General features: G+C 42.5%; 1 protein-coding gene across 1 annotated transcript in view; it reads right to left on the reverse strand.

Annotated features, from left to right (window-relative positions):
- Nucleotides 1-16,030, reverse strand: part of LOC122777647 (cadherin-4-like) — a 227,804-nt gene that overhangs the window by 168,085 nt on the left and 43,689 nt on the right. The window lies entirely within an intron of this gene.

A 16,030-nucleotide genomic window follows, 5' to 3' on the forward strand; every position in this document is an offset into this window, starting at 1 on the left:
CAGCACTATTCTCCAGACTGGACGGAGGGCTAATGGAGGCACACACGCAGCTTTTATTAGCTGTGAAATCCAATGGCATCAAATATTAAACACTTCATTATGGAGCACCGCTTGTCTTGTTCCACAGAGCAGCCACTTAAACCTACGACAGCCAGAAGAAAATAAAGAGAAAAGGAATATGTGATGACAGCCGTAATTACTGGAAATCTATTTTATAAGACTTGTTTGTGATGTGAAATCGTGCGTGTGTGTGTGTGTGTGTATTGTGCGCGTGTGCACATCAACCTGTGTACTTTCAATAAGCATAATGTCATTTGTTAATAATTAATCCCTGTATATCAAAACAACAACAGTTTTCTCAGTGGACAGGCAGCCGCGTGTTTAATGAAATGAAATGGTCCCATTACATCCGACATCATAGACTGTTGACTTAACAGCTTAGTGGGCAGCAGTGAAGAAAGGCCCAAAACAGGCGAAGGAGAAGAGACAGGAGGAGTTTGGAGTTTCCTGAAGGGCTTAATGGAATATTAGCTTCCATTAAACTGAGGTTAGGAAGCACCATTTTTCAGAAACACTACACCTATTCTCGTGGTGATGTAGTGGTTAGCACTCTCGCCTTGCAGCGAGAAGACCCGGGTTCGAGCCCCGGTTGGAACAGGGGCCTTTCTGCATGGAGTTTGCATGTTCTCCCCGTGTGTGCGTGGGTTCTCTCCGGGTTCTCCGGCTTCCTCCCACAGTCCAAAAACATGCAATGTGGGGATTAGGTGAATTGGACACTCTAAATTGACCATAGGAGTGAGTGTGAGAGTGAATGGTTGTTTGTCTCTAGCTGTGTGTGTGCCCTGCGATGGACTGGCGAACTGTCCAGGGTGTACCCCGCCTATCGCCCGATGTAGCTGAGATTGGCACAGCACCCCCCGCGACCCTCTGGTGGAGGATAAAGCGGTTAGTTGATGACTGACTGACTACCCCTATTCTAGTAATACAAAACTAAATGCAAATCGGTGACGTATTCCTTTAAGTGACATCCCAAATGTCTCCAAATGTGGGACTGGACATTGTCTGCAACTTTCTCAAGCCTGTATGAGCGTATGTAAGAGTACAGTGGGGAAACGTGGCAGTAAGCGAGTGGGCATTATTCAAGAACTTCTGCGGTGCTGCTACCAACAAAATTATGTTAGCACCAGCGAGCCGCCACCGAGATCAGTGCATGTAGAGAGATTACGTCACCGCTGTGCCTTGTTTGGACCCCACGGTGCAAAAGTGAGTCAGCTTGACCAAGATAGACACAGACAGTGGTCGCCGTTAAGTGAAAAGCTGGACAAGGCCATGTGTCAACCTGACGGAACAAGCGGTGGAACACAACATTGCGAGGCGAGGTGAATCCTCCGCGAACAACGGATCGCGGATTGTGAACGTGTTTTTCCTCAGGTCGTTCCTTATTGCGTTCTTCATGTGTGAAAAATCTGCAGACATAAATTACCCCGGACGTGCCCTTGATGTTGTGCTTGGAAACAACTTGTGACTGCAAGAGGGGGCGGGGACAAAGGAAGATGGGCAGCTTACAGACAGAAGGAGAAGGAAAACAATGGACAAGACGACAAGAGAATGAGACAGGGAATTGAAGAAGAACCAGACAGGCATTCGTAAGAGCGCGTGAGTGACAGCTTCACCGACGACCTCTGAACGATTTCTCCGTGGACATTCTTCTGTCTATCAGAGCATCAGGGGCCATTAACATCAGAGAAAGCACAGAGTTGGGACAGGACGGAGCCTTGTCTCATCTGTCATTACTTAAAAGTTGACCCTCAGAACAGAGGGACAGACATTTTCCCTCACTGTCCTCTAATATGCAAACATTTCTCTTAGGAACAGTGACTCGGAGGTAAAGGTCTGTCCATTTTTCTTTCTCCTTTTCATAAAAAAATGATCAAACCCTTTGCAGTGTAAAACTTAAATCAATTGTAATCTGGTCCCCCATGACCACCGTATCATGGAGCCTGAGGAATTTTATTTGACTTTAAAAAGTGCAGGGCCTCACTCTGAATCCCAAGCATGCTTGATATTCATGGAGTTCTTCTTTCGAGCACCTCATATGTGTGTCTGCTGCAGCAGGGGTTAAAGCTCGCAGAGAAAAACAGCTTACAAAGAGTTTTAACTTTGCGGCTGTGGTTTTATTCATTAATACACTTTACATTGTTGAAGAAAGTAAGCAAGCCCTTCGGTCTTTAGTATCAGACAAATAAAGCAAATCTGTGCCAAGACGGGGATCTCAACCCCGGGCAGCTGTGAAGCCGATTTTACAGAAAAGACCACTTTCTCTGTAAATGTCCAAATGAGGGAAAACAATACTTGTATTGTTTAGATATTCTGAGTTATTCTCGAACATTTTCACCAGCCAAATTCATGGCAGAAAAAAAGATCTCTACATTGAGGGTGCACCGACTTAACGGCTGAATATTTATCTGCAGTAGCTTGTTGGAAATGACGTTCACTCGTATCAGTGGCTGACTTTTTAATTTCCAACACAATGGTTCACAATATCAGCCTCGACTGTCGACCATACACTGCTTTTGTATTTTATCATTTATGGTTGGCATGGAGAGGGAGAGAGAGGGAGAGAGGGAGAGAGAAGTGGACAACTGTGATTGTTACTGTCAGTGCAATAAAAAAAAAAGAATATGCTTTACACAGCCACAGACTGTTGGACAGGCTCACGGGCAAATTGAAAGCTGTCTATACAATACGTGGCCTGGTCATGTCAGTTTGCCATGAATCTTAAAGGTAGACTAATGTGTGAATGAAACAAAGATCACCTGCAGGCAGTTAATCACATCAGCAGCAGAGGGAGGAAGAGTGGAGGAAGTGATCCTCACTGATGTGTTCCTCATTCCTTCCAAACCATCAGAGAACATGTTCATTTTCCATGATTTGACTTTGACTGCTGTTGTAAAATGACTGTAGCTATAATTGATTCATGGCATATAAATAATTTACAATCCTAAACACTACATTTTTTTAATAATGAAAAACAACTAGAAGGCTTTTGTCACAGTTTCCCCCCCCCAAAAAAAAATCTTTCTCATGATAAAGCGATTCTGTTATTATTCTATGATGAACATTTCTAGGGGGGGAAAATGTAAATGTATAAGAGAAATAAATTACAACAAAGTAAACAAACAAACAAACAAACACAAGTATCACTTCAAAGTTTCACAATCAGTGCATCCCTAATTAAAACAGTAATAGGATAACAGCAATTTAGCCCACGGCCATGGAAGAGATGGAACCGCGAGAGATAAAAGTGATGAGGAGGAGAGAGGATGTACAGAAAAAGAAGGAAAAGACGAAATGTTGTGCTGTCATAATTGTCGTGTTGAGTTTGAAGCCACCTCGTAGATGAAAGATGGGGGTTAAACAGGAGGAGGGAGCATTTAGGATTTAATTAGCCTTGCCTCTCCATGTAAGAGCAGGACATGGCTGGTGACAGGTGGAGGGGAGGGCAGGGAGGCCGACGGCGACAGACATCCTTTTCTCTACAGAAAGCAGGTGACGCCTCAGCCGGTGGTTTGAACCGTTGTGTTGAAATGAACACACCCCTTGCTTACGCAATACTTCCTCTAGAGGGCAGTGCTGAGTGCCAAGAAACAGGGCGGCCATTGAAAAGGATATTTTATTGTATATTGCCACATATAGAGACAAACAACCATACACTCTCACACCTATGGTCAATTTAGAGTGTCTAATCCACCTAATCCCCATATTGCATGTTTTTGGACAGCGGGGTCAAACCTGGAGCCTGGAGGAAACCTACGCACACACGGGGGAGATCATGCAAATCCAATCCAACTTTATTTGTTAAGCACTTTAAAGGCGACATAGACCGGAAGCTCCAATGAACGCTGCGTCTGTGTGTGTGTATCTGCGTCATTACCTCGTTTATGAAACCCTAAAGTTAAAGATAACAGATAGATAGTATGATAATAGCTGCTGAGATGCAGAGCATCCACCGTGCCAGAGGGGGAGCTGTGCATCTGAGAGCTGGCCTATCTACTACGTCACTTCCAGGTACCTGGCCAATCACAGGACAGTGGGAAAGCTCCCGTTGGCTGGCCAATCACAACACAGTCCACGTTCTGGAGGTGTGGTTTTGGTCTGAAACAGCGCGGCTGACGAGAGCGTCAGTGAGGAGATATTTTGATCGGCTCGTTTGCAGCGATTAGGAGGTTTTTAACCGTGAAAACAAGTTAAAATATGTAAGTAGACCTCCATAACTAACATATCTGTGTGATACAAGCATTCAATGTCACCTTTAAACAAACCACAGTGGACCAAACTCTATGCAGAAAGACCCTTGTTCTGACCGGCTCTCGAACACGGGTCTTCTTGCTGCAAAGGAGTGCTAACCTCCACACCGACCATGTGTCTGGAATGTAATTAACAGCATTTGCAATATTTCCGTATGTCCGTCGCAACTTTGAACAACTTGCCTCACAGTGAGGGAAGCCGAGCACTTGGCAGTTATGTTTCGTGGCTGCAGGGATAAGCCAGCATGCCCTGGCAGCCAGTTTTAAACGTTCGCACAGACGGTTTCCTGACTGACTGGAATCCCCCCACGAATTCCAGTGGTATTGCTGTACTTTGCATTCATTTAGAATACTTTGCATTCATTTAGAATCTTTTATAAAGAATACAAATGGCATATTTCCCAGTATTCATCACCTAACTAGTCTGTTTATTGTCAAATAATAATAATAAAAAAAAAAAAAACAGCGATTACATTGTTAGATAAATAGTTTCCATATCCCTGATTGGGACGGTCCTATTATGATGCAAAGTCGGGACAAAGATGGAAGACGGAAAAAGAGCCCTTAAACACTGATGCCAAAAGTCGCTGGCAAAGTTTGAACACTTTCAACCTAATCACTTAAATATAAAGTGAACACTGGACAACAAGACCTGACCTGAGGAGGGAGTGGATTATGGTGTTGCACCTCAATGAATAATTTGGACAGAGCCAATAATGAAGTCATAAACAGGCTTCATCCCATGCCCTCAGATCAGTTAGGAGCAAGCAGAGATAGCAACCATTGATTTTCTCCACGGCCCTGGATGTTTCGTGGATCTTTTCTGCAGACTGCCAACTATGTGCATCAATACAGACGTGATGTGCTTCGCCAATGGCACCCTTCAAAAGCTGGGAGGGGAGGGTGGGAGCCTGTTTGTGTCCAAGGGTCATTCTTGGAAGACATTACTTGCCCCAGTCGATGATAAACTTTGTGTCGTCAAGCAGATAAAGTCAATCGCGCTTGTTTAACACTCTGCAGAGATGTAATCAAAAATGCAACAGAACAACCAAACTAGTATTCTATTTACAACACAATTGTAACAAACTATTATTTTCTTAAACCCACGTATGACTTTAAGTCCTATCATGAAAATATCGCATTTTAAGGTAATTTAAACCAAATGGGCATGGGCCTTTAATACAAAGCTTATATGTTATAGTTTATACTACATAGTTTATTTTTATGTAATGACTTTAAATAAAAAAAAAAATGTTAAAATGTTGTCAGTTACAAATAAATCTAAATAGCACTGTCATCATCATTATTTTTATTATTATTATTATTATTATTACGTGTACAGCTTTTTTCGACCAAGACGCAGCTCGAGTGTCTCCAGCTGTGCTTAAGAGACTCTGGACGTCTTCCATTAGATCCCTAATCAAGCTCAACCAAGTAAGAGTGCACTGGCTAATCAACCTTGTCACTACACACATCACGACTGCTGTTTACATTTTCAATTAGGCGTCTCACTCGCACACAACGTGCGCGCGCGTGTGTGTGTGTGTATGTGTGTGTGTGTCTGAACCAATCACCTGCACGGGTCGCTGTGCTCGGCACTCAGCAGGTAATCATGGGACTGTCAGTGACGAGCCGTCTCTGATGGGCATCTACCATTAATATTTATGGTGCTTTAAATCAGCTGCACACTGAGCTTTGTGACAGCAATCACCCCAGTTTTTTGGGTTTTTTTTGTTTTTTTTTTTATATCCCGATCCAGATCAATTCTGATTAGCATTTCAAGCCTTTGGTGGAGCCACGCTGTCCAGTGAACTTCTCCTTTTTTTCGCAGAGATGAAGAGAGATGCAGAGGAGGAGGGAGGGAGGAGAGTAAGACTAAGTTAAACCAGGAATGAAATGTTTGCCATTCCAGCAACAAAGACAGACTGATGTATTGTTCTTTAATAACAATAATAATAATAATAATAATAATAATAAACTGAGGTGACACTGCTGGGATGTGTATTATGAATAAAAAACCAGAGGAAACAATAAAATAAAAATATTCAGCGAGTAAAACAGGAGAACCAGATGTAAAACTGCGACAAACGTACCTGGGTATGAATTTGCATGCTTTTATTATAGATATGAGAAGTGACATTTTCTAAGCTTTACAGGCTCCTGTGAGCTCGGTCTCTCTTCTACCGCCGCGCTGCTGCCATTTTAGAAACCTTTGTGTGGACTGAGCTCCTTTTGTCTTCACCAAAAAGACAAACCAATCTGCTTATCTCGAAATCCAGCGGGTGCGAAGGCGTTCGCTTCTGCAGATCCAAATAGTACGCGGGCGAGGATAGTAACCTTCTGCACAAGCGAATAGGTGGGAGGAGGCAGATGAGGTGACGACTCGCTTGCAGAAGTGTACATCGCTGCATCTGTGTTATCAAATGTGCTTATGTGTACGAGGAAAGCCTCCCCTGGCCTTGAAGAACCCACACAGATGTTCATTTGTAGTGACAGCGAGGTTTGTTCTCCCCCGTGTTCCCATTTATCACACTGAGCTGATTGTGTGGCTGTGGCCAGATCCACAGAGAGGACACAATCACCGCCCTGACAGATATGCATGAGTAAGCCATACAGCTCTATGAATTTACAGACATGATCTATCAGCTCGCATCAGCAGTCCTCCCGGAGACAAATTAAAACAAGCCAAGAGGGGGTAGCAGAGCGTGCCCGGAATATGGAACGTTAATGTGTATTTTTTTTAAAACAGTACATAATTAATGAGGGATTCGATCCTTATGTATATTCACATGTATTATAAAGTCACGTGCAAAACAAACAAATGACAAGACACGAGGCTGGTAGAAGAAAAGCAGAGGGAAGTGGAACAAGGAGGAGCTACTGTAGTAGGTAGGACCTTCTCCTTTGGGGAAAGAAATGCTCTTTGCAGCTTCAGTGAAAATAATGACTCCCCAAATGGAGCACTTTAAGGAAATTCACACTCAACTCTCTCGGCTCTCTCATTCTTCTCCATTCTCCCTGATTTCCATTCTTCCCTCTCGCGACGGTTACATTGTCTTTTCACCTTAGATAAGGCACGTCAAAAAAAGAAAAAACACACACGCACACACGCACAGGTACTGCTAGGTGGCGCACCAGCAAATCCCCAGTGTGAATCTTGACCTTTTCACACGAGTCATGTATCCCATAAATATCTTCTTTGTGTGCTTGCTTTTCAAAGTGTCTATATATGTGTACTTGTCTGTCTATATCGTGTGTGTGTGTGTGTGTGTGTGTGTGTCTTTCACTGCAGAGTTGACCTTTCCGTCCCTGCTTTGTCCCAGATTAGAACTGACACCACCCTCTGCTGCAGACCAAACTGATACACATACTGACAACACACACACACACACACGCACGCACACAGTTAATGAAAACTCACATTCATGCGGGTGGTGATGGGTAGACATGTCCAAAAATGTCACACGCTAAAGACCACCATTAAAGCTTGATTAAAGATTCCTCTCGACATATTTTATTAGAATTTCGCTAATAGGATTTAAACGGGCCTGATCATTTTTTCGACTCTCAGAAGCACATTTTCCACTTCATTCAACAACATTAAGACTTAATCCCATTTTCACCTTTGCCCTATACCCTCTTGTTTTTCAACATTTATGGATGGTTGTCTTGTGTTGCGGAGGGGTGAAGAATAAGCGCTAAATGGCCCTTCAAATCAGGGACACACTTCAAAATGGATGAGATTTTCACACCTAAGCCTCAATCTGGACTTGTTTGCTTATTTTAACCAGAAATGGACCAGAAATTGTCCTGTGAGTACGTACTTTTGCCCAATTACGCCAGAATAACCTTCAATATTTGGCATTTATAATGAAGAAAAAGAAAAAGTGTTACTCAGAAAAACACTTCAGTTATACAAGAACACCAGAATTTGCAAGTTAAATTGAACACATTTAAATCAACGTTAGTTTGAGTTTGTGTCTCAATGTGCAAAAACAGGCCAAAAAATGGCAACTGTGTACAGGCGTTTTACCACATTTTTCAAAAAAATTTCCAACATGTCACCCAGAGTGGAACGGTTCGGTTGTACGATATGTATTTTTATTGTGTTTCCATACGGAATAGTACCAAAATAACCGGCCTCAACCGGGGTGCGAGTGTAAAATGGTTTGGTCAGGGTGTCTCCACCCGTGAAAGTCGGCTGCTTAGGCGACACAGAAAGCATCACTCCCTTGTGAAAGCACCCGCAGTCTATTCTCATACAAAGCCGGACGTCTTGTTGAGACAAACAAAAAAAAAAAAAAAAGAGCTGAGTGTCTTCCATTGTTCTCTGTTGTGTTGTTGTCACGTTTCGCTGTCGTCGCACCACTGCGACACCACGCTACTTGCCCATCAGGCACAGCCCACACCCCGCCTAGCAACTAAAGGTACTGCTCCCAGTCGAAATGCAAGCACCTGCAAACACCTGCAAACACCAGCATGTGATCAGACTCACAATAACGATGCTAAGAGACCAGTTATCAAACACCATGTTGACTTTGTTAACCACTAGCATTTGCTACTTAGCACCATGCACAGCTGTGGCTGCGTGGCGGGAGTGGCGGACACTTGGTCACGCACACTTACCAACACTAGAGGAAGTCCTTGAGAGATGACCAGCTCATCATGGACGTCTGGAACAAAGTCATTTGCAATTCACCCGATAGTCGTCAAGAGTCTAGATTTCATGGAAGTGTTAGGAGGAAAGATTAGGAAAGCGTGGCCAAAGTCATTAGGACTTATCTCTCTGGGGCCGGTGCAATCTGCAGAAACGTAACCCAATAGTCAGTGGATATATAAAACACAACAAAACAAACCAAATGATCGGATGTTAGCTGTAAACAAAGCATCCAGGCTAAATGAACTCCATGATTGTCTTGCGCAATTAAAGGTTCATGGCCAACCCACTCAATAATGTGTCCAGTGTTACAAAAATGAGCAATCAAGTGACAAAAGGGACAGATGTTTATTATTATTATTATTATTATTATTATTATATTATGATTTCACTGGGCAACCATAGCATATACTGACTGATTGCAATGTCTACGAGAGCTGAATAATAATTTATTTCACATATCACAGTTACCAAATCGCAAAGGCCTCCTGTTTGATTAAACTTTTTATTTTGTTTTTTGATTGTTCTATTTTATGTAAATGTCACTCATACATATTCAAAACAATTCATATTGATATGTTTTCATCCTGGAATAAAAAAAAAAAAGAGCATAGCTTTGAAGGTGAACTGTAAGTTATGAATCAAATAGTAGTTATAAAGAAATATAGATATCGCTTGCACTATTATCTACTAATGCAGATACAATGGAGGCACAAAACCAGCAGCACCTGGTCTGTGTGGTGTTGGTGGATGTGTCTCTACGCCAGTGGGAGAGAGACCAGAGTGTGCAGCTCAGACAGAGCAACACTCCATTTCACTGATCACTGAGCAGCCTCTCAGCCTCACAGCCTCTCAGCCACTGCCACAGGGGGATAAGCTCCCTTTACCTGACCAGCATGCGTGTGTGTGTGTGTGTGTGTGTGTGTGTGTGTGTGTGTGTGTGCACGTTTCTATTTATCTCCATCCATCCATGGTTTAGTGTCTGATACTGTTCTATCATTCCATCTGAGTACATGAGGATACATGTGTCACACACACACACACACACAGGTGTTGATGGATGAATTTGACCAAATGTGAGCCTGCTTCACTCTGTGGTGACTGTGAACACATGACTAGCTGCTCGCTCCTCGGGTAAAAGACCAGAAGTTTTTGAGCCTGGTCATTTAACCTAAGTACTGACCCTAATCGCTCATTGCTCCGGTGACGGCGCGGGGGGGGGAGTCAAAGAAAGAAGTCAAAACCTCTTGATTGCACAAGATTCAGTCTGCGTGACCATGAGGTTTCATGTATTTGTTAAAAACACACATCGCAACAATTCGATATAACCTCCATACATACATGGTATCTGTGACACATATCAGATATTATTGGTCCAATTTATTTTCTATAATTAATTAATCTGCAAGTTGCAAAAAGAGTATACGGCTTGGTTCGTGTTGCCATTACAATATAGCTCCTCAACGTGGGCGGAGCCATCACTGCACGGCTGCATGAAACTGCCGTGACTGTGATTTACCCGCGACACACAAACGAGCGACCGGTGACTTGTAAAGCGGTTGTTTTCAGTGTCACTGAATCATAAGCATCAGTTCATTAAAAAGATGTGTTCACTACTTCCTCCATGACCGGAGCACAGACGCCCGACCGACACGGTCACTGGACTGAAATACAGCGGCAGGGTTTGTGATGCGGCGCACGATCTCAGGCCACAATCCTCCGTTAAATATTGAGATTTGATGTCATTGTTGGGGATTAACCCGCGTTTTTAGGATCGTTAAGTCTTTTTAACTGAGCTACAGTTCAGCTTTATTCGTCGGATGTCAGGCTCACGCCAGAACCATGTCGTTTTGAGGCGAGGCTCTATTGTCCACAAGCTAAAGATGTGTAGTTGACTGACAAACATTTATTCGACCACCATCCAAAGGCACAGCTGCCGTGTATTAACAGCACTGGTAAGTATCAAAATTATTTTCCATCTTACTGTAAAGGTTAATACACCAGTATGTAGAAGCTCTTGAACTGACATGTGCCTTTTTTAATGCTAAAATATAATAATTATTGTCAACCATGAATTTTCAAATTTTCCGTGTTACGAAAAAAAACTGATTATTTCTTGATTAGGATGTTAAATTATAGTATTTTACACAGAAAAATGGGGCCACACGGTGATGTAGTGGTTAGCACTCTCGCCTTGCAGCGAGAAGACCCGGGTTCGAGCCCCGGTTGGAACAAGGGCCTTTCTGCATGGAGTTTGCATGTTCTCCCCGTGTGTGCGTGGGTTCTCTCCGGGTTCTCCGGCTTCCTCCCACAGTCCAAAAACATGCAATGTGGGGATTAGGTAAATTGGACACTCTAAAATGACCATAGGAGTGAGTGTGAGAGTGAATGGTTGTTTGTCTCTAGCTGTGTGTGGCCCTGCGATGGACTGGCGAACTGTCCAGGTTGTACCCCGCCTATCGCCCGATGTAGCTGAGATTGGCACAGCACCCCCCGCGACCCTCTGGTGGAGGATAAAGCGGTTGGATGATGACTGACTGACTGACACAGAAAAATTCAGTTTCAGTGGTTGATTCATTTCTGACTTCTCAGAGAAGAAACCTCTTGTGTGTCAAACTGTATATAAAGGTATATAAAGTGGCCTCAAATAAATGTTGATATGAGTGAATGAGTGAACATATACATCCGATCTGGTGTGTGTGCTACAACCCTGACAGCTGGTGCATTCGCCCATGCAGCCATTTTACTGGTGCGGCTCCAAGTGCTATTCACAACTCACGTATTACAACATGCACAGGGTGAAATGTTAGGAACCACCGGGGAGAAGTTACACGTCTGTGGGGCAAACAAACATTTACACTCCTGAAAAGCTACTTCACTTAATCTGGACTAAAAGGAAACTGAAGCATCTGGAGGCGCGCGACACAGCCGCGGGGAAAGCTTTAAAAACCTCACACCTGTGTTAGGTTTGGACCACATGACCGCGTTCTTGTAAAGTGACATCATTTTTAAAGCACACGTACCACAAGCTGTGACACACACACACATGAAAAATGCAGATGCGACCGTTGTATTGGTACTGTAAAGCCACAGCCTGCAAAAGTGATACTGCTCAGCCATTAAGGGACTAAACGGATGAGAGTGGTGAATGCATGAAAATGAGAAAACAACACAGAGAGGTTTGAGGGGGGAAAGGAGTAGACGGAGACTGTGGCGGGAAAGTGGAAGAGTCAATCTTTTGTTGATTCTTTTATTTGTATGTGTCCTCAGTCAAACTGTTCACAGATATTTGTTTTCTTTTAACGTTATACAGTAAGCTTTAAAATTGGAAGTCTCAAAGCAGCTGCCTCCAATGTTTGGTGCAACAGGGGGGCATGAGGGCATTATATACTGCCTATGAGGAAGACTAGGGCTGTGCAATGAATGGAAACTTGTGTTTCAGTTACAATTATAAAAACTAGGGATGCACCGAAATGAAAATTTGTGGCCGAAGCCGAATAAAATTTAAATGTGTGGCCGAATACCGAATACCGAATATTGAATGCGGTTGTTAATTTTTTCATTATTTTTTTTATATTGCATTAATAGCCTAGAATAAATGTTTAGACATGTTATTCCAAGAAAGTAAATGTTTATTGATAATGACATTTTTAAACATTCCAGTAGGCTTTTCTTTTCAAAAAAAAGCACAAAGATTTTTCATTTATATTAGGCCTTCAAACAAAACATGTATTCCAAAAAACTAAAGTGCAGTGGATAAACTCACAACAAATGAATTATTGTCTTTTTGGCAAGTCTGCTTAGCCACAGCAGGCTAATAATGTAAACAGAAGGCTCAAGTAAATCGCAATAAGTGTGTGCTTGTAACCTCATACACTTATACAGGTACACAGCATATCCCAGGCCAGAACAGATTTGTCAATAACAGTGCTTCAAAATAAAAAGGAAACTAACTATGACATCTGAGACATCTTAAAATTGTTTTATACAGACAAAAACATTAACAACTGTGCCTGTATGTCAAGTCCCAAATAAAAGAGGTCAACATCATTGTCTTTAACCAAGAGCTCGTGGACGCGAGTTGCAACACTGTCATATCCGAGAAATACCGTCTGCTCGGTATCGTGTAACGGGGCTCAATGTACTGCACAAGCCTCCGAAAGCCAATGTCCTCCACAACACTAAACGGTTGATCATCCAAAGCCATGAACTCTATTACCTTCTTTGTGATTCCGTTTGCTTTGGCACAAGTTTAAAGTAAATTCAAAAGGTTCATTTCAAAAAAATATTTTACCAATACATATCGTAATGGTAAAATAAGAACCAGCAAAGGTCCTCGCTCTTCAGTATTTTTTTTTTATTATTAGTAAGTATTGTTATTTTGCACACCACAGTTTAGGATTCACGTTAAAACCCTCCAGACAATACACTGAGGTCAGCAAATGACTGCTTAATATCGCCGTGTTAGGACACCATGAACACAAAAAGCACAGATTAAAAAAGGCGGAAGGAAAAAAAAAAAAGCGGTGTGACTGATGAGGAGCTCTTACAAACATGCTGATTCATTCATCTGCAAGCGCGAGGAAGCACTTCCTCTGGGAGAGAAGGGTCAAACACATTAGCTCCCTGCATTGAGCAAGTGGAGCGCTTTTAGGGAATTGCTACAGTGTGAACCTGTCAGAGATGCCGCCGCCACCACCGCGCGACTTTCAGAACACAACGAAGTAAACTCAGGAAAACAAATGAAAGAAAACTTAGTTTTCCACTCGTTTGACTTCAACTTTATTAGAAAACTACACATTACCTGCAGGTATTCAGGTGCCACACAGTATTGATGCACACCCACATGCAAGCAGAGGACAAGGAATATTAACACAATATTCTTAAAAACAATCAATTCCACAGGGATGCAAACGCTGTTGCTGTTGTTTTTTTATTATTACAGCAGCTCTGTAAGCACATGTGTAAAATGGCACTGTGATATTTAGAAATAATCAACTTTTCATATTACTTTTATGTTTCATGCATTTTTCAGAATTCCCCACAGTCCTCTATCAAAGGCCTGGAGGTTTTCCTAATCAAAGCCCATGCTTTTATGAACACATCAATATTAATAGAAAAACAGAAGCATGGATTAACAAACTTTAATGCCTGCTGATTCAAGTGATTTTTGTGGGTCTGGTATAATTAACGGAAAGGATTGTAGTTTATATTGCATGTTAACATTCCCCTTAGGAGTTTGCATGAGTCACACATTCAGTGGAGCTATTAAAATAGTGTAATTAAGTCCAAACACTCTGGACACATACACTCTCTTGTGTGTGTGTGTGTGTGTGTGTGTGCGCACGACATGAAGTTTCCGATCTTCACAATTCCTATAAATACCATCACACCCTGCATGGATATTTTACACATGCATTCACAGGATACAGTAGGCCAAGAAAAGAAATCGCACTTTCTGAAACGAAATCCAACACAGACAGCATGAATACTTTAGGGTAATTTAACTTGTATTCTAAAATGATGTATTATTCCTCCAAACTAAATATGCAGAACCTGTTGGCCAGGGACGAGACCTTGGACAATTGTGGGCATGTGTGCAAGGTTCGGATTGCCCGCAGGTAAAAACTGTGACACACAAACCAAAATGTCAAAGCAAAACTATCCATCCATGCATTTTCTACCCCTTTATCCTCCACATGAGGGTCGCAGCGGGGAGCTGTGCCAATCTCAGCCGACATAACTGACATAGGGGTACGCGCTGGACAGTTTGCCAGTCCATCGCAGGGTCAATTTAGAGTGTCCGATTGACCTAATCCCCATATTGCATGTTTTTGGACTGTGAGGAGAACACGGAGAACACACCCAAACACACGGGGAGAACATGCAAACTCCGTGCAGAAAGGAACCTGGGAGGCGAACCACCTCAGCAACCCTGTGGGCCCCAAAGCAAAACTACCAGCTCTTTAATTAATCTGCAAACAGCAGGGATGGGCCCAATCAGCTTCAGTTTTAGTATTGGTCCAAGAAAAACTTCCACAAAGTTTAAATATCTATTACTGTGGCAAATACAATCCCCCCAAATGCATTTCTAACAGCGTAGTGGCTCCAAAAGATGTACAACAACTATGTCAGTAATCAATGTTGCTGCTAACTGGACAGCAAGTGGGAAAAAACATATAATCTGTTGCCCTGAGAGGTAAATCTATCACCCCGTGATATAAAGTAGATGATGGGTTCCCAGATTTGTGCTTTGAGATGTAACCAAGCCATTACAATATGCACATTCAATGTGAAAAAAAACTAAAAAAAACTGTGTTAATGAACCACTATATGGTGAATAAGCTCTAGTTGTCTGAATACATTCTCTTGTCAAGAAAGAGAAACAGCAGGAGCGGGTGAATAAGTGCTAGATTTGTGCTCCATTCACCCTGAAAATTATTATTGAAGTGTGGGCCCGTGCTCTATCTCGCTGATTTACTGACAAGCAGTAACTGTATGGAATAATTCATTACAATCTGTATTATTTTAACATGCCTAACTATGACAGCCTCACTGTGGGTCATTTATTACTCTTGCTGAACTGCTTTGCATAAGGTACTGTTAAAATATTTTGGTCATGTTCAAGTATTAATGTATTTTGCAGAGGGAAAAGATTTCCATCACGAATACGCTCAAAGCGGCGCGAACAATCTCCTGTTTCACTTAGGCCCTATAATTCAACGTGTTACGCGTTAACAATCGCGGCATAAATGAGTGCAAGTCGTCTAATTCTAATAATTCTACTTTATTGATGGCAAAATGATCCCATTTCCCCGCCAGTCAAACGTGCCAACAGTCGGCCATGCGGTGGAGCCGGGAGTATTCACTGCACACGTCTCACATCTCTGCTTACAGCACCACGGCCCAAAGCAGGAAACCAAAGTACCACCGAAAACATCCCTTTGTTACGGTGAAGTAAACAATGTCCTCTGAGAAAATATAGATCTCATTCATTACATCTTATTCAAATGTGACATTATGCCCGATGGGCAACTGTAACCGCGCCGTCTGCGGCGGAAACAAG

This window comes from Solea senegalensis, linkage group LG11 (assembly GCF_019176455.1).
Source record: "Solea senegalensis isolate Sse05_10M linkage group LG11, IFAPA_SoseM_1, whole genome shotgun sequence".
Classification (NCBI taxonomy): Eukaryota; Metazoa; Chordata; class Actinopteri; order Pleuronectiformes; family Soleidae; genus Solea; species Solea senegalensis.